The 15,914-nt window shown below is 36.1% G+C and overlaps 1 pseudogene; it reads left to right on the top strand.

Moving 5' to 3' along the window:
• Positions 1-396: 396 nt before the first annotated feature.
• On the top strand, positions 397-5,563 carry LOC120766444 (annotated as a pseudogene).
• The last annotated feature ends 10,351 nt before the right edge of the window (positions 5,564-15,914 follow it).

Here is a 15,914-nt window from a genome sequence, read left to right as displayed (position 1 = left end):
GTAAGTCACTGAGTTTCGTGAAATGATTCCAGCAAAGGAACGAAATATCGGTAAAGCCGAGCGTTGTGCTAACCCGAACGGTTGCATATCGAACGAAAATCGTTGCGATCTATTCCGATATGTTCGTGGGCTTTTGTATATAACTGCGATACGTCCAATACCGTTTGAAGAATTTCTGCCGCAACGGTTTCATCGTTATAGTGTGCTACTTAATTTAATTCTGGACATATTTCTTGATTTAATGATGCTTCACATGTTAGTGCTCTACCTTTGTACTATTTACTTCAATTATGACAATGGAGATTTAGAGTTTCTCATAAGTATGGGCATACAGGCGTTGTTGTACTTTTATGTTATTTTCGTAAAGTTGATTTATCGACGTGTGTACCCCGATCTTAGCAATGGAATTTTAGATTACTTCAATGAAAAATATACAGTTCATTCGGCTGTCGGTAAGTGGTAGCAGTGTGAAATGTAAATTTATTTTTAGAGAAGAGAGAGATTTCCGTAGAAAATAATAAATAGATTTTTAATTTTCGATATGCCAAACGAACGTTCGATATACGAATTCGCACATGATAGAACCGATTTTGGTAACGCAATTTGAAGTAAAGAATTTCGAAGCAAATTTTATAGACTCTGTAGTTCTATGGTTTTAAAACTTGTCGGCAATGGCAACGATATCTTTTCGTGAAGTAACTTAATATAGTTTTAATTTTTAATGATATATTTTAAATTTAATTACATATTAAAAAAGTTGTTCCTTTTTTGCATTAGGACAATTATAAAAATGTAAAACGGGCTAAGCTCGAGAGCAACCGAACATTTTATACTCCCGCGATTTGCATGTTTCAAAGGAAAGACAATCAGGTATTGACAAACCTTTGCTGAAAAAATTCGATATTCGTTGTTCAACAAAAATATCTCTGAGCCAAACCATATTTGGTATATTTTTCATTTGTATTATGGGTCATAGACTCACTTAATTTCAATACTACATTTATCTTTTAACGAGCGAACTCAAATGCTATAAAGGTGTTATGAACTTAACCAAAGAGTTGAAATTTTAAGTTTTCGGAATATGAGGGCAAAATAACTGGAGGATACCGTAATCTTTGGTCCATATATCTTCAAAACTGAAGCCGGCCATAATGTTGCAGTCTAGGGGAATGCTATAGAGCCATGATTAATGACTTCTTCGTACCTGAATTGGAGGATGTTGATGTGAACGACCTTCGGTTCCCAACAAACTTCGCTACATGTCGTACAGCCATCGTAACCATCAAATTATTTAAGGAAACTTTTGGTGAACGCATTATTGCGCACCGTGAACCTGTGAACTGGCCTTCAATGCCGTAAGATTCAACACCCCTGGACTATTTTTTGTAAGGTAGTGTAAAGTCGTATGTCTCCGCAGAAGATTGACGCATTGGAAGAGAATATGTGGCTCGTTATTACTGACATATTTCTAGAATTTTACTGTCTGAGTTTATTGAACAAAGAAGTGTGATTAAATTTTGTTTGCGTAGTGAAGTTTCGCCTGCAGAAACGTTGTGGATGTTGCGAAAAGCTGTTGGGCATCAAACTGTGTCTTCTAAAAGTGTTTACAAGTGGTATAACGAGTTCAAAGCCGGTCATGAAAGTGTTGAGAAAGCTGTGGTGTCAATTCGGCCAAAAACATCGACTGATCAACATCACGTCAAACAAGTCAAAGAAACGGTGCTTGAAAATCGTCAATATTATAGTTATTCGTGATCATTCGTGATCAACAAATACGAGGGCTGCTATATATATTTCTGGCCTAATAATGAAAATAGGAATATTTATCGACGAAAATGGTTTTATTGTTTTTCAAAATATTCTCCATCAAGATTTATACACTTTTGCATGCGCTCAAACCAATTTTCGAAGCACTTTTTCCACTCCGATTGAGACACCTCCAAAACATGGTTTTTGAATGTTTCAACAGCATCTTCTGGCGACGAAAATCGTTGACCACGCATTATTTTCTTGATGTGTGGGAATAAAAAGAAGTCATTGGGTGTCAAGTCAGGGCTGTACGGCGGATGACGCATCAATTCGACGTTTTGGCCGGTCAGAAAGGCGCTGGTTTGAGCCGATGTTTAAGAGCTCGCATTGTCATGGTGCGCAATGATTCGTCTTCTCTTGTTCGTTTTTCGAATTTCTCCGAAGACTTCAGGCAAACAAATGGTGGTGTACCACTCAGAATTGACCGTCCTACGTTGCTCAAGCGGAACAGTTGCCACATGACCAGTTTTGTTGAAGAAACAGGCGACCATTTGCTTCGAAGTGCTTTTTCCAGGAACAACTTTCGTTGGATTTGGCTCGTCTTGGAAGACCCACACAGTCGATTGTTGTTTTGTTTCGGGCTCATACGCATAGATCCATGATTCGTCACCTGTGACGATCTTATAAACGCCTTTTGAAGCACCGCGATCGTATTTTTTCAGCATTTCTTTACACCAATCCACACGAGCCTTTTTTTGAGCGATTGTCAAATTGTGCGGGATCCAACGAGAACAAACCTTTTTTACGGCCAGGTGTTCATGCAATATCGAATGTATGCTGGTGGGAGAAATGCATAGGCATGCCTCTATCTGAGGGTATGTTACATGACGGTCTTGCATTATCAGTTCACGTACGGCATCGATGTTTTCTGGCACCACGGCTGTTTTTGGACGACCTTCACGGAATTCGTCTTTGAGCGAGTGTCGGCCACGATTGAATTCGTTGTACCAGCTATTTTGCTTCATAGCCATACAAAGATTTTAGTTCATCGATGCACTCTTGTCGTGATAAGCCACGTCGAAAGTTGTGAAAAATGATCACACGAAAATGTTCACGAGTTAATTCCATTTTTTGGCCAAGATGAATTTTTTAATTCTCTGTAAATATAACCATTCACGATTAAATGACAAAACGTTCTGAGTGATGTTATGCTAAAAAATGTCAAACTTTCCAAAGGAAATGTCAGATTGCACCTGACAGCACTTAGTTTTGCCTAGGCCAGAAATATATGTATATAGCAGCCTCCGTATCGTTTCGAAACCACCGTATTCGCCTGATTTGGCCCCGTGTGACTTCTGGCTATTCAGCAAATTCAAAAGACCACTTCGAGGACACCGTTTTGACTCAATTGAGGATGTAAAAGCTGAATCGAAGAAGGCTCTCATGACCGTCACGACGGAGGATTTTTCCAAGTACTATGATGACTATGATGCATAAGTGTATTGTATAAGAATAAATAAAGATTTTACAAATATAACAAAATTCACCTTTCAATTTGATCACAGTAGTATCTTATAAAGCCAAGCGAAAGTAAGTATATTTGGGGCTAGGGGAAATAATCATGCGATTTTCCATTTTGGGCACAAAGACACATTTTTATCAAGAAAAGAAGGCTGGACCGATATATACGGTATAAATCAACCGCAAGTTCGAACATATTTAGGTTCGCTTTTACATAACTTTCACATTTTGGTAGCGGTAAATTTTTATCAAACATTAGAATGTTATTAGTATGTAGTAGTCACTCTAATACATACAATCCATTTGTATTTGTTTTTTAGGATTTTCTTACGTCACCATGAAAGCCTTCTCGGAAAAGATCAATAAGGGCATAAAAATATTAGTTGTCTGCTCTATCTCAGCTACAGTATTTCTATTGTTTATGCCAATTATATACAGAAGCCGAACGCTGCCGCTGGTCTGTTGGTATCCTGTGGACTATAAGGTTCAACTAAACTCACTTAAAGAAACAAATATTTTTAAAGATAAATAAATGTTAATTTTACTTTCAGGCACCGTTCATTTACGAAATCGCTTACTTTTTTCAAACCGTGGCGCAAGTACAATTCTCGGCTTTATTTATGGTTAACACCGCTTACTTCATGTCACTTTGTTACTTACTCTCCGGACAATTCGATATTCTGTACTGCAGTTTGAAGAATATAGTGGCAACGACCTACATTTATATGGGTGCAAGCAAAAGTGAATTAATGTAAATATGAACTTAATTTAGAGGTTATGTCCTAAATAGACTTAGCTTTAGAACATGAGTGATTTCGGAAATATGGTAGCTCTTATTTAATGACCATAAACTAAAATTTAACATAAAAATATATAATAACAGACCTATCATGAGCGAACCTTAGACCTGATTTGTGAGGAAGAACTTGTGAGGTTTGCTTTTAAAGATCACAGAATTGCGAGGAAGTTGTGAGCTTTTGAGCTTTTGAATTTACCTAAGGTTAACCTTAGATAATTCGAAAAATTCACAATGATGAGAGTTGGAATTTTTGTGAAGGCATGTGAATAGTGCTGTAAATTTATAAAACGTTATCGATTATATAAGAGAGATCTTAAAATTCTTCAAATTATTTCGCATGACGTAATATTTTTCATCTTAACAGTTTATTCGATTTTTGAAACATTTTGTTTAATCGAACTTTGCCCATTTTTTATATGTATGGAAACAATATTGCGTATGTAGATCTAGAGTTCCATAAAAGTATAACTGACAAACAAGAGATTTGTGTCTTTACTAAGTTTAAAGTAATTTATTTTTAATATTTTCTTTAAATTGATTCATCAAGAGAATTACGAGATAAAGAACGGATGCCAAATGAGGAGATCAATGAGTATTATGTTACGGACGAATTACCTTTCGATTTGGATTGCTTACCTCACGTACTAAATTCAACTGATACAGCGAGACCTCGTAGCTTTCGAGAAGCCTTTAAGTACGCTTTAAGGCCTTGTGTCGAACATCATATTTTCATTATGGATGTTTTGCGTAAAATGGAGAGATTATTTAATTTTATTTGGTTGATGAAAACGTTTGTGGTCACACTCTACCTTTGCATTTCCGCCTTTAATATAGTCAAGGTGAGTTATCTAATATGAACGAACTCTAATTAATATCTACTTATTGCTTTTCTTTGATTGCCATCGGATCAGTTATCGGAGGGAAAAACTTTTCTGAAATTAGTTTCTTTAAGTCATTACTTGTTTTTGGGGCTGAGTGAATTATTTATGACTTGCTATGCCAGCGAGATAATCTATATAGGAAGTCAACGCTGCGGTGAGGCTCTATTACGTAGTCCTTGGTACTTGCATCTCCGTGAGGTACGCGCCGATTATCTGTTATTTTTGACGAGTGCTCAAAAACTTTCGAATTCACGGCTGGCAAACTTTATCCCTTACGTTTGGAAAAGTTTCGTGGGGTAAGCAGTTTATTCTTAACACAATCCATAGCTATATAATATCTTAAGCGCATTTGGTGTTCCTTTGGGCCAACACGTTTTCAAGATTTTTTCACATCGTCTTTCTTAGTTTACTTAGAAATATAAGTTGCGTTCTAAAAAGACATCGTTTATCATTTTCATTGCAGATCATCACAACATCGTTTTCATTCTTCACTTTGCTGCGGAGCATGGATAAGGGTGAATGAAAGCTTTATCTTAATAAGACTCACGGAAGAATTACATGTTGTGCTACTATATTTTATGTAATAATTCCCTATATAAATGTCTATTAAACACCGTAGTCAGCATTTTGTATTTAGAAGTACTCAATAAAACAACAAACTGTCATCACATGGAATATTAAATCATTGGTTTATTCGATTTTGCTCCACACCTTTTAATTTTTAGTGACACCGTGAACAAACCACAAAGTTTCGGAACTATGGGAATAGCTGACATAAAAACTGGCTACAAAAAACAAATCTTTGTATTCAGTGCTCCTTCCTCTCCACGAAGCACCCTTCAATAACAGATGGGTCGACGTAACCGGAATGGACCGATAATTGTATCCAGTCAAGAACTGTTAACGCTATAGCCTGGAACAAAATTATTTAGGGTATGTTTGTTGCCGCTTTGAAAATAACAACAAGCAGTTCTGGGTCCTAGAATTAGTTGATCGGTTGTCTGGGATCTGATATGCTTACAACTGACCATCGAGCAGTTTCCTCATCTTAGTATTACCTACCAAAATCCAAAATCCAAAATTATACAATCCGCAGCAAACCTTTTAACATAAAACCACATGTTATGAGTAAGAAGCCACAAACCTGTCAGAACGTCTTATTTCGGACCGTGATAGGATGTCCTTTGATATATTCCGTACTTGTTCTCTACTAAGGCAGTATCTGCGGGGTAGATTTCGACAAAAGTTTGAAGGAGATATGCTTTCCACGTCGATCAGCAGGACATTTATAGACTACAACGACGATAATCTACATTTTAAGCATCTTACAAGTATAATGCTAGAAAAGCTTGTTGCAGCATTGGAAGTCACTCGCCTAGCCATTTCAAAGTGACTATAGTATGCGCTGGGGATGATTCAAAAACAAGGAGCTTTGGTTCCTTATGACCTCAATACCAGAAGAGGCACGAAAAAGTGAAAGGAAATGCTCTGGCTCAGAAGCAGAGATGGGCAGTTTATATAACTTCACCTAACTGTGGTCTGTATCACCTAAAACTAAGCGATATAGAAATAGGGTTTAATTGTTCAAATCCGGGTGACTGTCTTTCTGTCCGTCCGTGCAAACTTACCTTAACTTAAAAACTCTAATTCACAAATCTCCTAAACCAATACAGCTACAATAACCAAATTCATTCAGCACTAATATTATCAGAACTGCCACCGACACGCATAATTCCGACAAAAGTCGGAATTACAAACTTCAGCTATTTTACTCAAAATTGATTTTTTAGCACCTAAGTAACCGTACTACAATGAACCGATTGAATGAATGACCCTTAATCCGCTATATTGCCACACAAGTAGTCGGAACCCAGACTTCGTTCAGTAAGCACGTCCTTATTCGCGATACTCTCCATTGTTCTCAAAATTGCAAGTGGCTTTTGTGTTGCGTGAAGTGAATTCTGGAAAATATTTTTTATGGGTTCTGGGCAACTTGGTATGTATTTAATATTAATAATATAAAGATTAATTTAGTTAATGTATTATTTTTTTTTTGGGAAAACAATGAATTATCAAAAAAACTAAAAACAAATTTTAATTTTTTAGAAATTAGTGTTTTTGTTATAGTGTCGGGGGAGGTCGAGCTTTTTAATTTTTCTTTACTAAACTACAGGGTTTCTACTTAACATATAAGCTTAAACATTTTCCTCGGCTTTACCCCCCACTTTAAAAAACCGCGTTTTATTAGGTTGGTCACTTGACCAAATGACTCAAAATGAGTACTGCTTTATTTATTTTTTTAAATTAAATACTGAAATCCTGCTAAATTATTCTACACCATCTGTAATAAGGGGGCTCTATCGCAGCCGGTGTGAAAAATTGGCGTGGCAGTTTTTTCATATTCCTATGTCACCCTGTGAAAATGAGCGAAACCGGAATATAACCACGCCTACTTCCTAAATAACACAATTTAAATTTCCATTTGATTCAATCACTTTCGAGTAAACAAATAAAGAATCAATTAATATAACGGAATAACATTTTGCGGCAATAATTCCTTTAAGGACCAGCCACCTTTTGACCTATAATTGTTCAAATCCAACCAAAACTGTTCAAGCCTCCAGGTACCGAATAGGTGGACTCGATACGAATAGTTGACTTTTGACTGAAAATGTCGTTCCATGTGTGATATATGAAATTGAAATTCACACAGAATCCTCTCTGGCATTAGTATTTCATTGTATCAAATATGGGTTGAATCGGGTAAATACTTTCCTGAGCCCCCATACACCTAATATAAAGATTTTAGAACTTCTAGGTGCTTTATGCTTTATGCTGGATATATCCGCCAATATTTGAGTCATCTCAATGATAGATTCAATTGTGCGAAAACTTGAACATAAAACACCCAATAAAGAGGCTCTTAGCTTGGTCAACTGCTTTTTCGTTGCGTTCCTGTGGCCGTGAATCCATATAATTTTCATATTGAGCAGAGCTGACACTGAGGAAAAAGCCTTCCTATAATTGTTGAATATAATGAGAGAGAGAAAGATTTAGAAATCCTCCAAGTATACACTCGCCCCTAGTCCATTTTGAAACCGTCGGTATAGATAGAGGTTGTATACACCGTCCCTACTAAACCTCTTTCCACTCACGTCTGGAGTGTATCCTCATCCGTAATTATTACGTCGCTCGAAAGCACCTACAGTTTTATTTACCTAAGTTTAGCTGGTTTGGGATGGCGCTGTGTCCAGATTTGATTAAAACAATAGAGGTCACTCTTATTTTGATCCTTAGAGCATATGATGGCGTTTTACTCCCTTTAACTTAAGCAATTGCCTCATGGAACACACAGTAAAATATCTCGTCGTTTAGTACAATTAAATAAACATTTAGACCAACAATTTTCCTAAAATCGTAGATGACAGTACTGATGAGGAAGAATAACATACAATTATATTTAATATATCCAGAAAGCTCAGTAATTTTTGGTTATTTCAAAGAGTTCATAAAATCAGCCTTCACGACAATCCAGCCGTTTTAAATCCAGAGAACAGGTCTGGTTGTCTAAAACTTTATTCTAGTTTGTTCTAGCCACGTTGTTTCATTGTCTCGATTTTGAACGGTCAGTTTGAATAGAAGCTATGTATATGCTTTAATGGTTCGAAATGAACAACATTTCCGAGAGGTGCATCCCAAAAGACTGATGTCATAACCTTTCCATCCGACTTTTTCGTCTTTCCACGCCTGAGAACCGGTTCATCATATGCAGTTCACTAGAATGACAGTCGATTGGACTTCAGTGGGAAATGATGGAGCTATGTTTCTATTGTCACACACCTACGCAAAAATTCGGTTTTATTACGATTAAAGAGCGCTCTAACCTTTCTCAGAATCAGTTATTCGTTGTTTTTATTGGATTATGAACTTGCGAGGCACCCAATTTGAACATAGCTTTCGAATATTTAGAGCATCATTGTCCTCGGTGCTCAATTTGCCTGTTTCCAGCTTAGCAAATATCTTTTCAACGGTCGATTTCCTTGAGCCCAAATTCAACAGTATTGTCCCCCAAAAAGCAATGCTTTATTAACACACGAAATGCTTTATGATTAATTTTTTTTGTAAACTAACACAAGTTGCTTCACAAAAATGCTATATCTTATTAACTAATAGTTATAATCAACTAATAGAAATCATATAGATGGTAGTAGTAGTATTAGCTATGTATCAGCCACAGTGAAGCGTGGACGGGTCCTCTAGTATTTTATAAACTTACAGCCCTATTCACATGCCCACACCATTGTGAGTTTTTCGAATATTGTTAAGGTTAACACCTTACCGCGCATCTCCACAAGCAAACATTTATGGCATACTAACTTTCAAATGTATTGCCATTGTCGTTGCCAAATCTGTGTGTGGGCACTTGTTATCACAACATAATCATTTGCGAAAAGGCGTTGGGTAGGTAGGCTCGAGCTGATATAGCGCATGTTTTGAGCTCTTGAACTGTTTAAGTTTTTATATGGATACAAAAATATTTATGAGGAAAATGAAAAAAAAAAATTTAATACAAATGCATTTATTGAAAAAAAAGATTTCATATTTTCAGACTATAATAAATGTAGCATAAATTGTATATACCAATTAAATAAATAAATTGAATATGTATAAGTTTATTAAATATAAGACTTCGCTTATTCGCCAATCCATTTTGTAAAATTTTACTACAAATTAACAAAATTAAACTAAATATTAATTTTTTAGAAAAATATATAAAATTATTTAGTATTTAATTATTCGTACTTTATTTTTATTATTTAACACAACCGTCTTAATACTCGCGCTACAAAAGCTGCCTTTTGCCATTGGTATATGTGTAAATGACTTGTGTTGTCTATTCGAAATACAAATTAGTATGCCATATATTGTATTCCATAAGCAATATCGAGTCTCCATAGGCAATACGTACAGCAATACAGTTAGTTTACAATAAACTTTTGCCTGTCGAGATGAATCCTTATGCTGGCGTAAATTCAAAAGCTGAAAGCAAACCTAACAACAAATCTCAATCCATCATGTAGTAGAGTTTGATCAAAAATCAAAAATATGCCGCTACCAAAATGTGAAAGTTATATAAAATCGATCGTTTATACGAATACCATCCATACGCAATATAAATATTTTCGAACTTTCGCTTGACTTTATAGCGTATATATCGGTCAAGCCGTGCGAGATTTTAATGAACTTCTGAAAACTCCTCTCCCTGACGAAAATTGAAAAAAACATTATTTGCCTTAGTCCCAAATATACTTATATCCGCTGGCTTTATAAGATACATACATATCGTTCTATCTGTGTGGTATTTTAATACAACTTTGAGGGCATTTTTTTGGTGATAGTATGTCGTGTTGCTAAAATTGTAAAAAATCAATACCTGCTCGGTATAAGAGGGCAATGCCTAATAAAGGGAGTTATGGCCAAGAATTTAGCTTTATTATAAGGAAAAGGGTTTGTCATTATGTTTTAAAAATGATTTCGGGCAGCTGACCGATCTCAGCCTCGAGGACTTATTTCAGGGGCGAACGGGGGGGGGTTTGGGGTGTTAAAACCTCCCCCCCCAGTGAATGAATTTTTAAATAGTAGAATTTTATTCTACATAGTCATTTGAAAAATTGTAATTTGTTGTTTTCAAAGCAATCTTTCTGCCGACGATGATACAATTGTATCTTTTTTGATACTTTTTTTTCTAAATTTTGTGATTTGATACTTTTTTGTTCACAAACGGCCTATTTTGATACTTTTCTGCTGATAGAATTTAATTTTTTGAAAATATGAAAATGTTAAACTAAAAACAAACCTATTGTATCTGGATAGTATTAAAAAGTTGTGGGAATGTAGGCCAATTAAAAAAACCCAGAAAAATATAATTTGGTCAGAGACATTTTTTTAATTTGCTTCAAAGTAATGAGTTATGAGTAATGAGATGTTGCCTTATAACTCTGTGGCTGCTGAACTGGATTTTTTTTAGATTTAAGGGGAATTGTGAGTCGAAAATGGACTTCTTTTGAAAATTAGTTCTGAACTGAAAAGTCACCAAAAAGGTTTCTATTATTTTTTTAGAGTTTATTGTTAATCATAATACAGGAAAAATAAAAACTTATTTATTATGACTTTCAGTTTTCGTTCCATGAGCAAACTGTTGTGAAATAAATTTAAATTAAAAAAAATTATGTTATTTGCAAAAAAAAAAAACTTGAGTGTCTTAACTAAAATGTCTCTATTTTTAATAAAAACAACCAGAAAAAACTAGTCTGAATTAGATACACAACTTTACTTATTATTTGTTTTTCAAATGAAAATTTTTAAAACAACGGTTGTGCTTTTGATACTTTTTGATACCTTTTTTGCTTGGCAACATATACTTAATTTTTTTTAGTTCGCGGCAACACTTGTCACTAATGATTAGAGCGTGAATGAGAATAGAACAAATGAATTATGTGCGTACGTGCGTAGTAAAGCCAATTTTTGCATTATCAAAAAACATAAGCCTATGTTTGCAGCAAATAGACTGTGATTTGAGCAGCTGCGTTGCTTATGCAAATAATTTGTATGCTGAAATTAGTGAAATGCGTAAGGATTCTGAACAATCGTTTAAGCTAATTTTTAAATCAGTTAAAACAATAGCCGCAGAATTAGATTTAGAAATCAAAATTCCGCGTTTGGCGAAACGGCAAACTAATCGCGACAATTATGAAGGCGAACCGGAAGAATATACCGTTTTTAGATAATTTTTTGGACCAAATCAATGAACGATTTTTAAAACATCGAGAGCTGCTTTCCAAAATTGAAAACATTTTGCCAAATAAATGCATAAATCTTGACGTTATTGAGATGCAGGAGACTGTTCGTGTTTTAGAAAAGCAATGATCCGCTGATGTAGAAGATCGCGCTGAATTTAGAATGTGGAAAAGGTTAAAAATCTTTTCTTCAGATTATATTTTCTAGCTAAAACTTTGAATATAGGAACTGGTTAAATCAAACAAAGAGATCCAAAACTTTTTTAGACGCGTTGAATTGTTGCGATGCAAAAATTTTCAAAACAATACATCGTTTTTTAAAGATTGCGGCAACAATCCCTATATCTGTCGCTTCAAGTGAACGCTGAAAGTAAAAGAAGACTAGACTTCAGTTTGTGAATAAAATAATGAAACCTTGTCTTTTTACCCAAAACCCCCCCACATTTTTTTCCTGCGCTCGCCACTGACTAATTTTGACTACTTTTAGCTGCATTCGGGATATATGTCAGTGATAACGAGCTTCTTATTCTTTTCTAAGACGTCAATCTTTGCCGGTTTATATGAGGAAACAAGTGACTTCATATAACCTCACAAAAAGCTGCCTAGTGGTGTTAAATTGCACGATCTTGTAGGCCAGTCCACAGGCCCACCACGAGATATAATGCGCTAACCAAAAGTTTTCTTCAATAATTTGATTGTTTCCTTAGATGTATGGCATGTAGCGCCTTCTTGTTGGAACCAAAGGTCGCCCAAATCAACATCCTCCAATTCAAGCACAATAAATCATCATGATCATTAATCATGGCTCTATAGCATTTCCCCTTGGCTGGTTTCAGTTTTGAAGATATATGGAACAAATATTCCAGCCCCTAACTTTACGGTATCCCCGCCTTCAGATAATCAGCCCTCATATTCAGAAAACTTTCGTCTCTGGTTAAGTTTATAACACCTTTATAGCATTTGAGTTCGTTATATTGATTGAAACACATATGTATGTATGCATAAATATCACAGACATAAAGATAGCTGCAGAAGTGTGAGTCTATGACATATAATGTTAGTGAAAAAGATACCAAATATGGTTGGATCCCCAGATATTTTCGTTGAACAACGATTATCGAATTTTTTCAGCCAAGGTTTGTCAATACCTGAAAGTATTTCCCCCTTTGAACTTTGCAAACGAACTTAGAACTCTTTAAATTCTTTTAGTTGTCCTAATACCAAATTATATATCGGTATATCGAAAGCTCTTTTGGCATATCGAAAATTAAATATCGATTTATTATTTTCCACGAAAACCTTTTTCTTTTCTAAAATGAATTATACCTTATATACTTACCGACAGCCGAATGAACTATATTCATTGACGTAATCTAAAATTCCATTCGTAAGAACGGGGTACACATATCGAAAAACCAGTTTTATGATAGTAGCCAACAAGTACAAAGCCGTTTGTATGTCCACACTAATTAGAAACCCCAAATCTCCATTGTCATAATTGAAGTAAATAGTACAGAGGAAGAACACTAACATATGAAACATTTTAAATCGAGAAATATGTCCAGAATCCAATTTAGTAGCACACTGTAACGATGAAAGCGTTGCGGCAGAAATTCTTCAAACGATATTGGACGTATGGCAGTTATATACAAAAGCCAACGCATATATCGGAATAGATCGCAACGACTTTCGTTCGATATGCAACCGTTCGGGTTCGCACAACGCTCGTCTTTGCCGATATTTCGTTCCTTGCTGGAATCATTGCACGAAGCTCAGTCACTTACTATTTTCCAGGCCTTCAGAAAGCATTCTTTTATAGAATTTTTGCCAGAACCGCAATGTTTGTTGTTGCATGTAAGAAACGCTTTCTAACTGTTCAAAATTCGAGGCGTAATTTTGCAAAACGTAAGGGTATTAAGCAATGAGCTGCCTTTATGCCGCGATGTCTGAATTTGGTATCCCTGCAAAACTAATACGGCTGTGTAAACTGACGCTGAGCAACACGAAAAGCTCCGTCAGGATCGGGAAGGACCTCTCCAAGCCGTTCGATGCCAAACGAGGTTTCAGATAAGGCGACTCCCTATCATTCGACTTCTTCAACCTGCTGCTGGAGAAAATAATTCGAGCTGCAGAACTTAATCGAGCAGGTACAATCTTTTATAAGAGTGTACAGCTGCTGGCGTATGTCGATGATATTGATATCATCGGCCTCAACACCCGCGCCGTTAGTTCTGCTTTCTCCAGACTGGACAAGGAATCAAAACAAATGGGTCTGGCAGTGAACGAGGCCAAGACGAAATATATCCTGTCATCAAACAAACAGCCGTCGCACTAGCGACTTGGCTCTCACGTCACTGTTGACAGTCATAACTTTGAAGTCGTAGATAATTTCGCCTATCTTGGAACCAGCGTAAACACCACCAACAATGTCAACCTGAAAATCCAACGCAGGATAACTCTTGCCAACAGATGCTACTTCGGATTGAGTAGGCAATTGAGAAGTAAAGTCCTCTCTCGACGAACAAAAACCAAACTCTTTAAGTCGCTCATAATTCCCGTCCTGCTAAATGGTGCAGAGGCCTGGACGATGACAACAACTGATGAGTCGACGTTACGAGTTTTTGAGAGAAAAGTTCTGCGAAAGATTTATGGTCCTTTGCGCGTTGGCCACGGCGAATATCGCATTCGATGGAACGATGAGCTGTACGAGATATACGATGACATTTACATAGTTCAGCAAATTAAAAGACAGCGGCTACGCTGGCTAGGACATGTTGTCTGAATGGACGAAAACACTCCAGCTCTGAAAGTATTCGACGCAGTACCCGCCGGGGGAAGCAGAGGAAGAGGCACTCCGTTGGAAGGACCAAGTGGAGAAGGACTTGACTTCGCTTGGAATATCCAATTAGCGCCACGTGGCGAAAAGAAGAAACGACTGGCGCGTTGTTGTTAACTCGGCTATAATCGCGTAAGCGGTGTCTACGCCAGTAAAGAAGGAGAAGAAGGATATTAAGCGTACTTCATTATCTCCTCCGGGCGTTAATGCAACTAATGACATTTTAATTTAGGGTTAGTGCTGAACAGTTCTGTATCTATTCACAAATAACGGTGTTTTAATAAGTAGTTCAGGTATTATAATTTACATAGTATTCAAGTTCTAACTTCGATCTCACGGTCTGTGATGCTAAAACAGTTTACTTCGAAATTCTTGACTTCGAATTGATGTTCTTTTCTAATCAATTTAAAATCGAAAATTGTAATATCTTTAACACATCATTTACTGTTATAATTGCGTATATCAAAGTACTTTTGGCGCGCCGAAGATAAAAAATCAATTTATAATTTTCCATGAAAACCTTTGTCTTTACTAAAAGTAAATCTAAATTTCGCACTGCTACCACTTACTGACAGCCGAATGAACGACGTATTCTTAATTTACGAATTTCACAACTTCTTTGGTAAACTCTGGGTATACAAAATGTCGAAAATAAACTTTTAGGACACAGCGCTCGGTTTTGCCGACATTTCGCTTACATGCTATAATCATTTCACGAAAACCCAGTCTGTTTTGGAGATCTTAAGAATGCGTTCTTTCGCAGGGTTTTACAATAATTGCAATATTTATTGTTTCTCGTAAGAAATACCTTCTTGCAGAATTTTTTCAAACCCTTAAGGTCATTAAGCGTACTTTATTCCCACCTCTTTGTGTAAAGACAACTAATGACATTTTAATTTAAGGTTAGTGGTGAAAAGCACAGTGTTTATGCAAATCACGGTGTATTAATAACCAGTTGTGTTATATTAAGACAGATTCATAACTGTAAAATTAGAATAATCATTTATCCAATTAACATCGACCAAACGCTCTTTTTCAACTATGTATGTGTGTAAAGTTTGGGTGTGCCCGAACATTTTATACTCTCCCAAAATGCAAGTACCAATGCCAGGAAAGCACCTTTAGGTGTTGGCAAAACATAAACTCACTCGATGAGGCATTGATATGGAAAACCTGAAGATCGGAATTCATTATATTAGGGAATTTAGGGAATTTTTATCTGTACAAACGTCTCGACTAATTCCATTAATATATTTGCGTTAATCCACATCCATCGCATTCGTTACTTGACTCACACGTCACTGTTGACATTCGTACCTTTGAAGCCGTAG

The sequence above is a fragment of the Bactrocera tryoni genome, chromosome 1 (assembly GCF_016617805.1).
Source record: "Bactrocera tryoni isolate S06 chromosome 1, CSIRO_BtryS06_freeze2, whole genome shotgun sequence".
Taxonomy (NCBI): domain Eukaryota; kingdom Metazoa; phylum Arthropoda; class Insecta; order Diptera; family Tephritidae; genus Bactrocera; species Bactrocera tryoni.
This window is presented reverse-complemented; position numbering and strand designations above follow the sequence as displayed.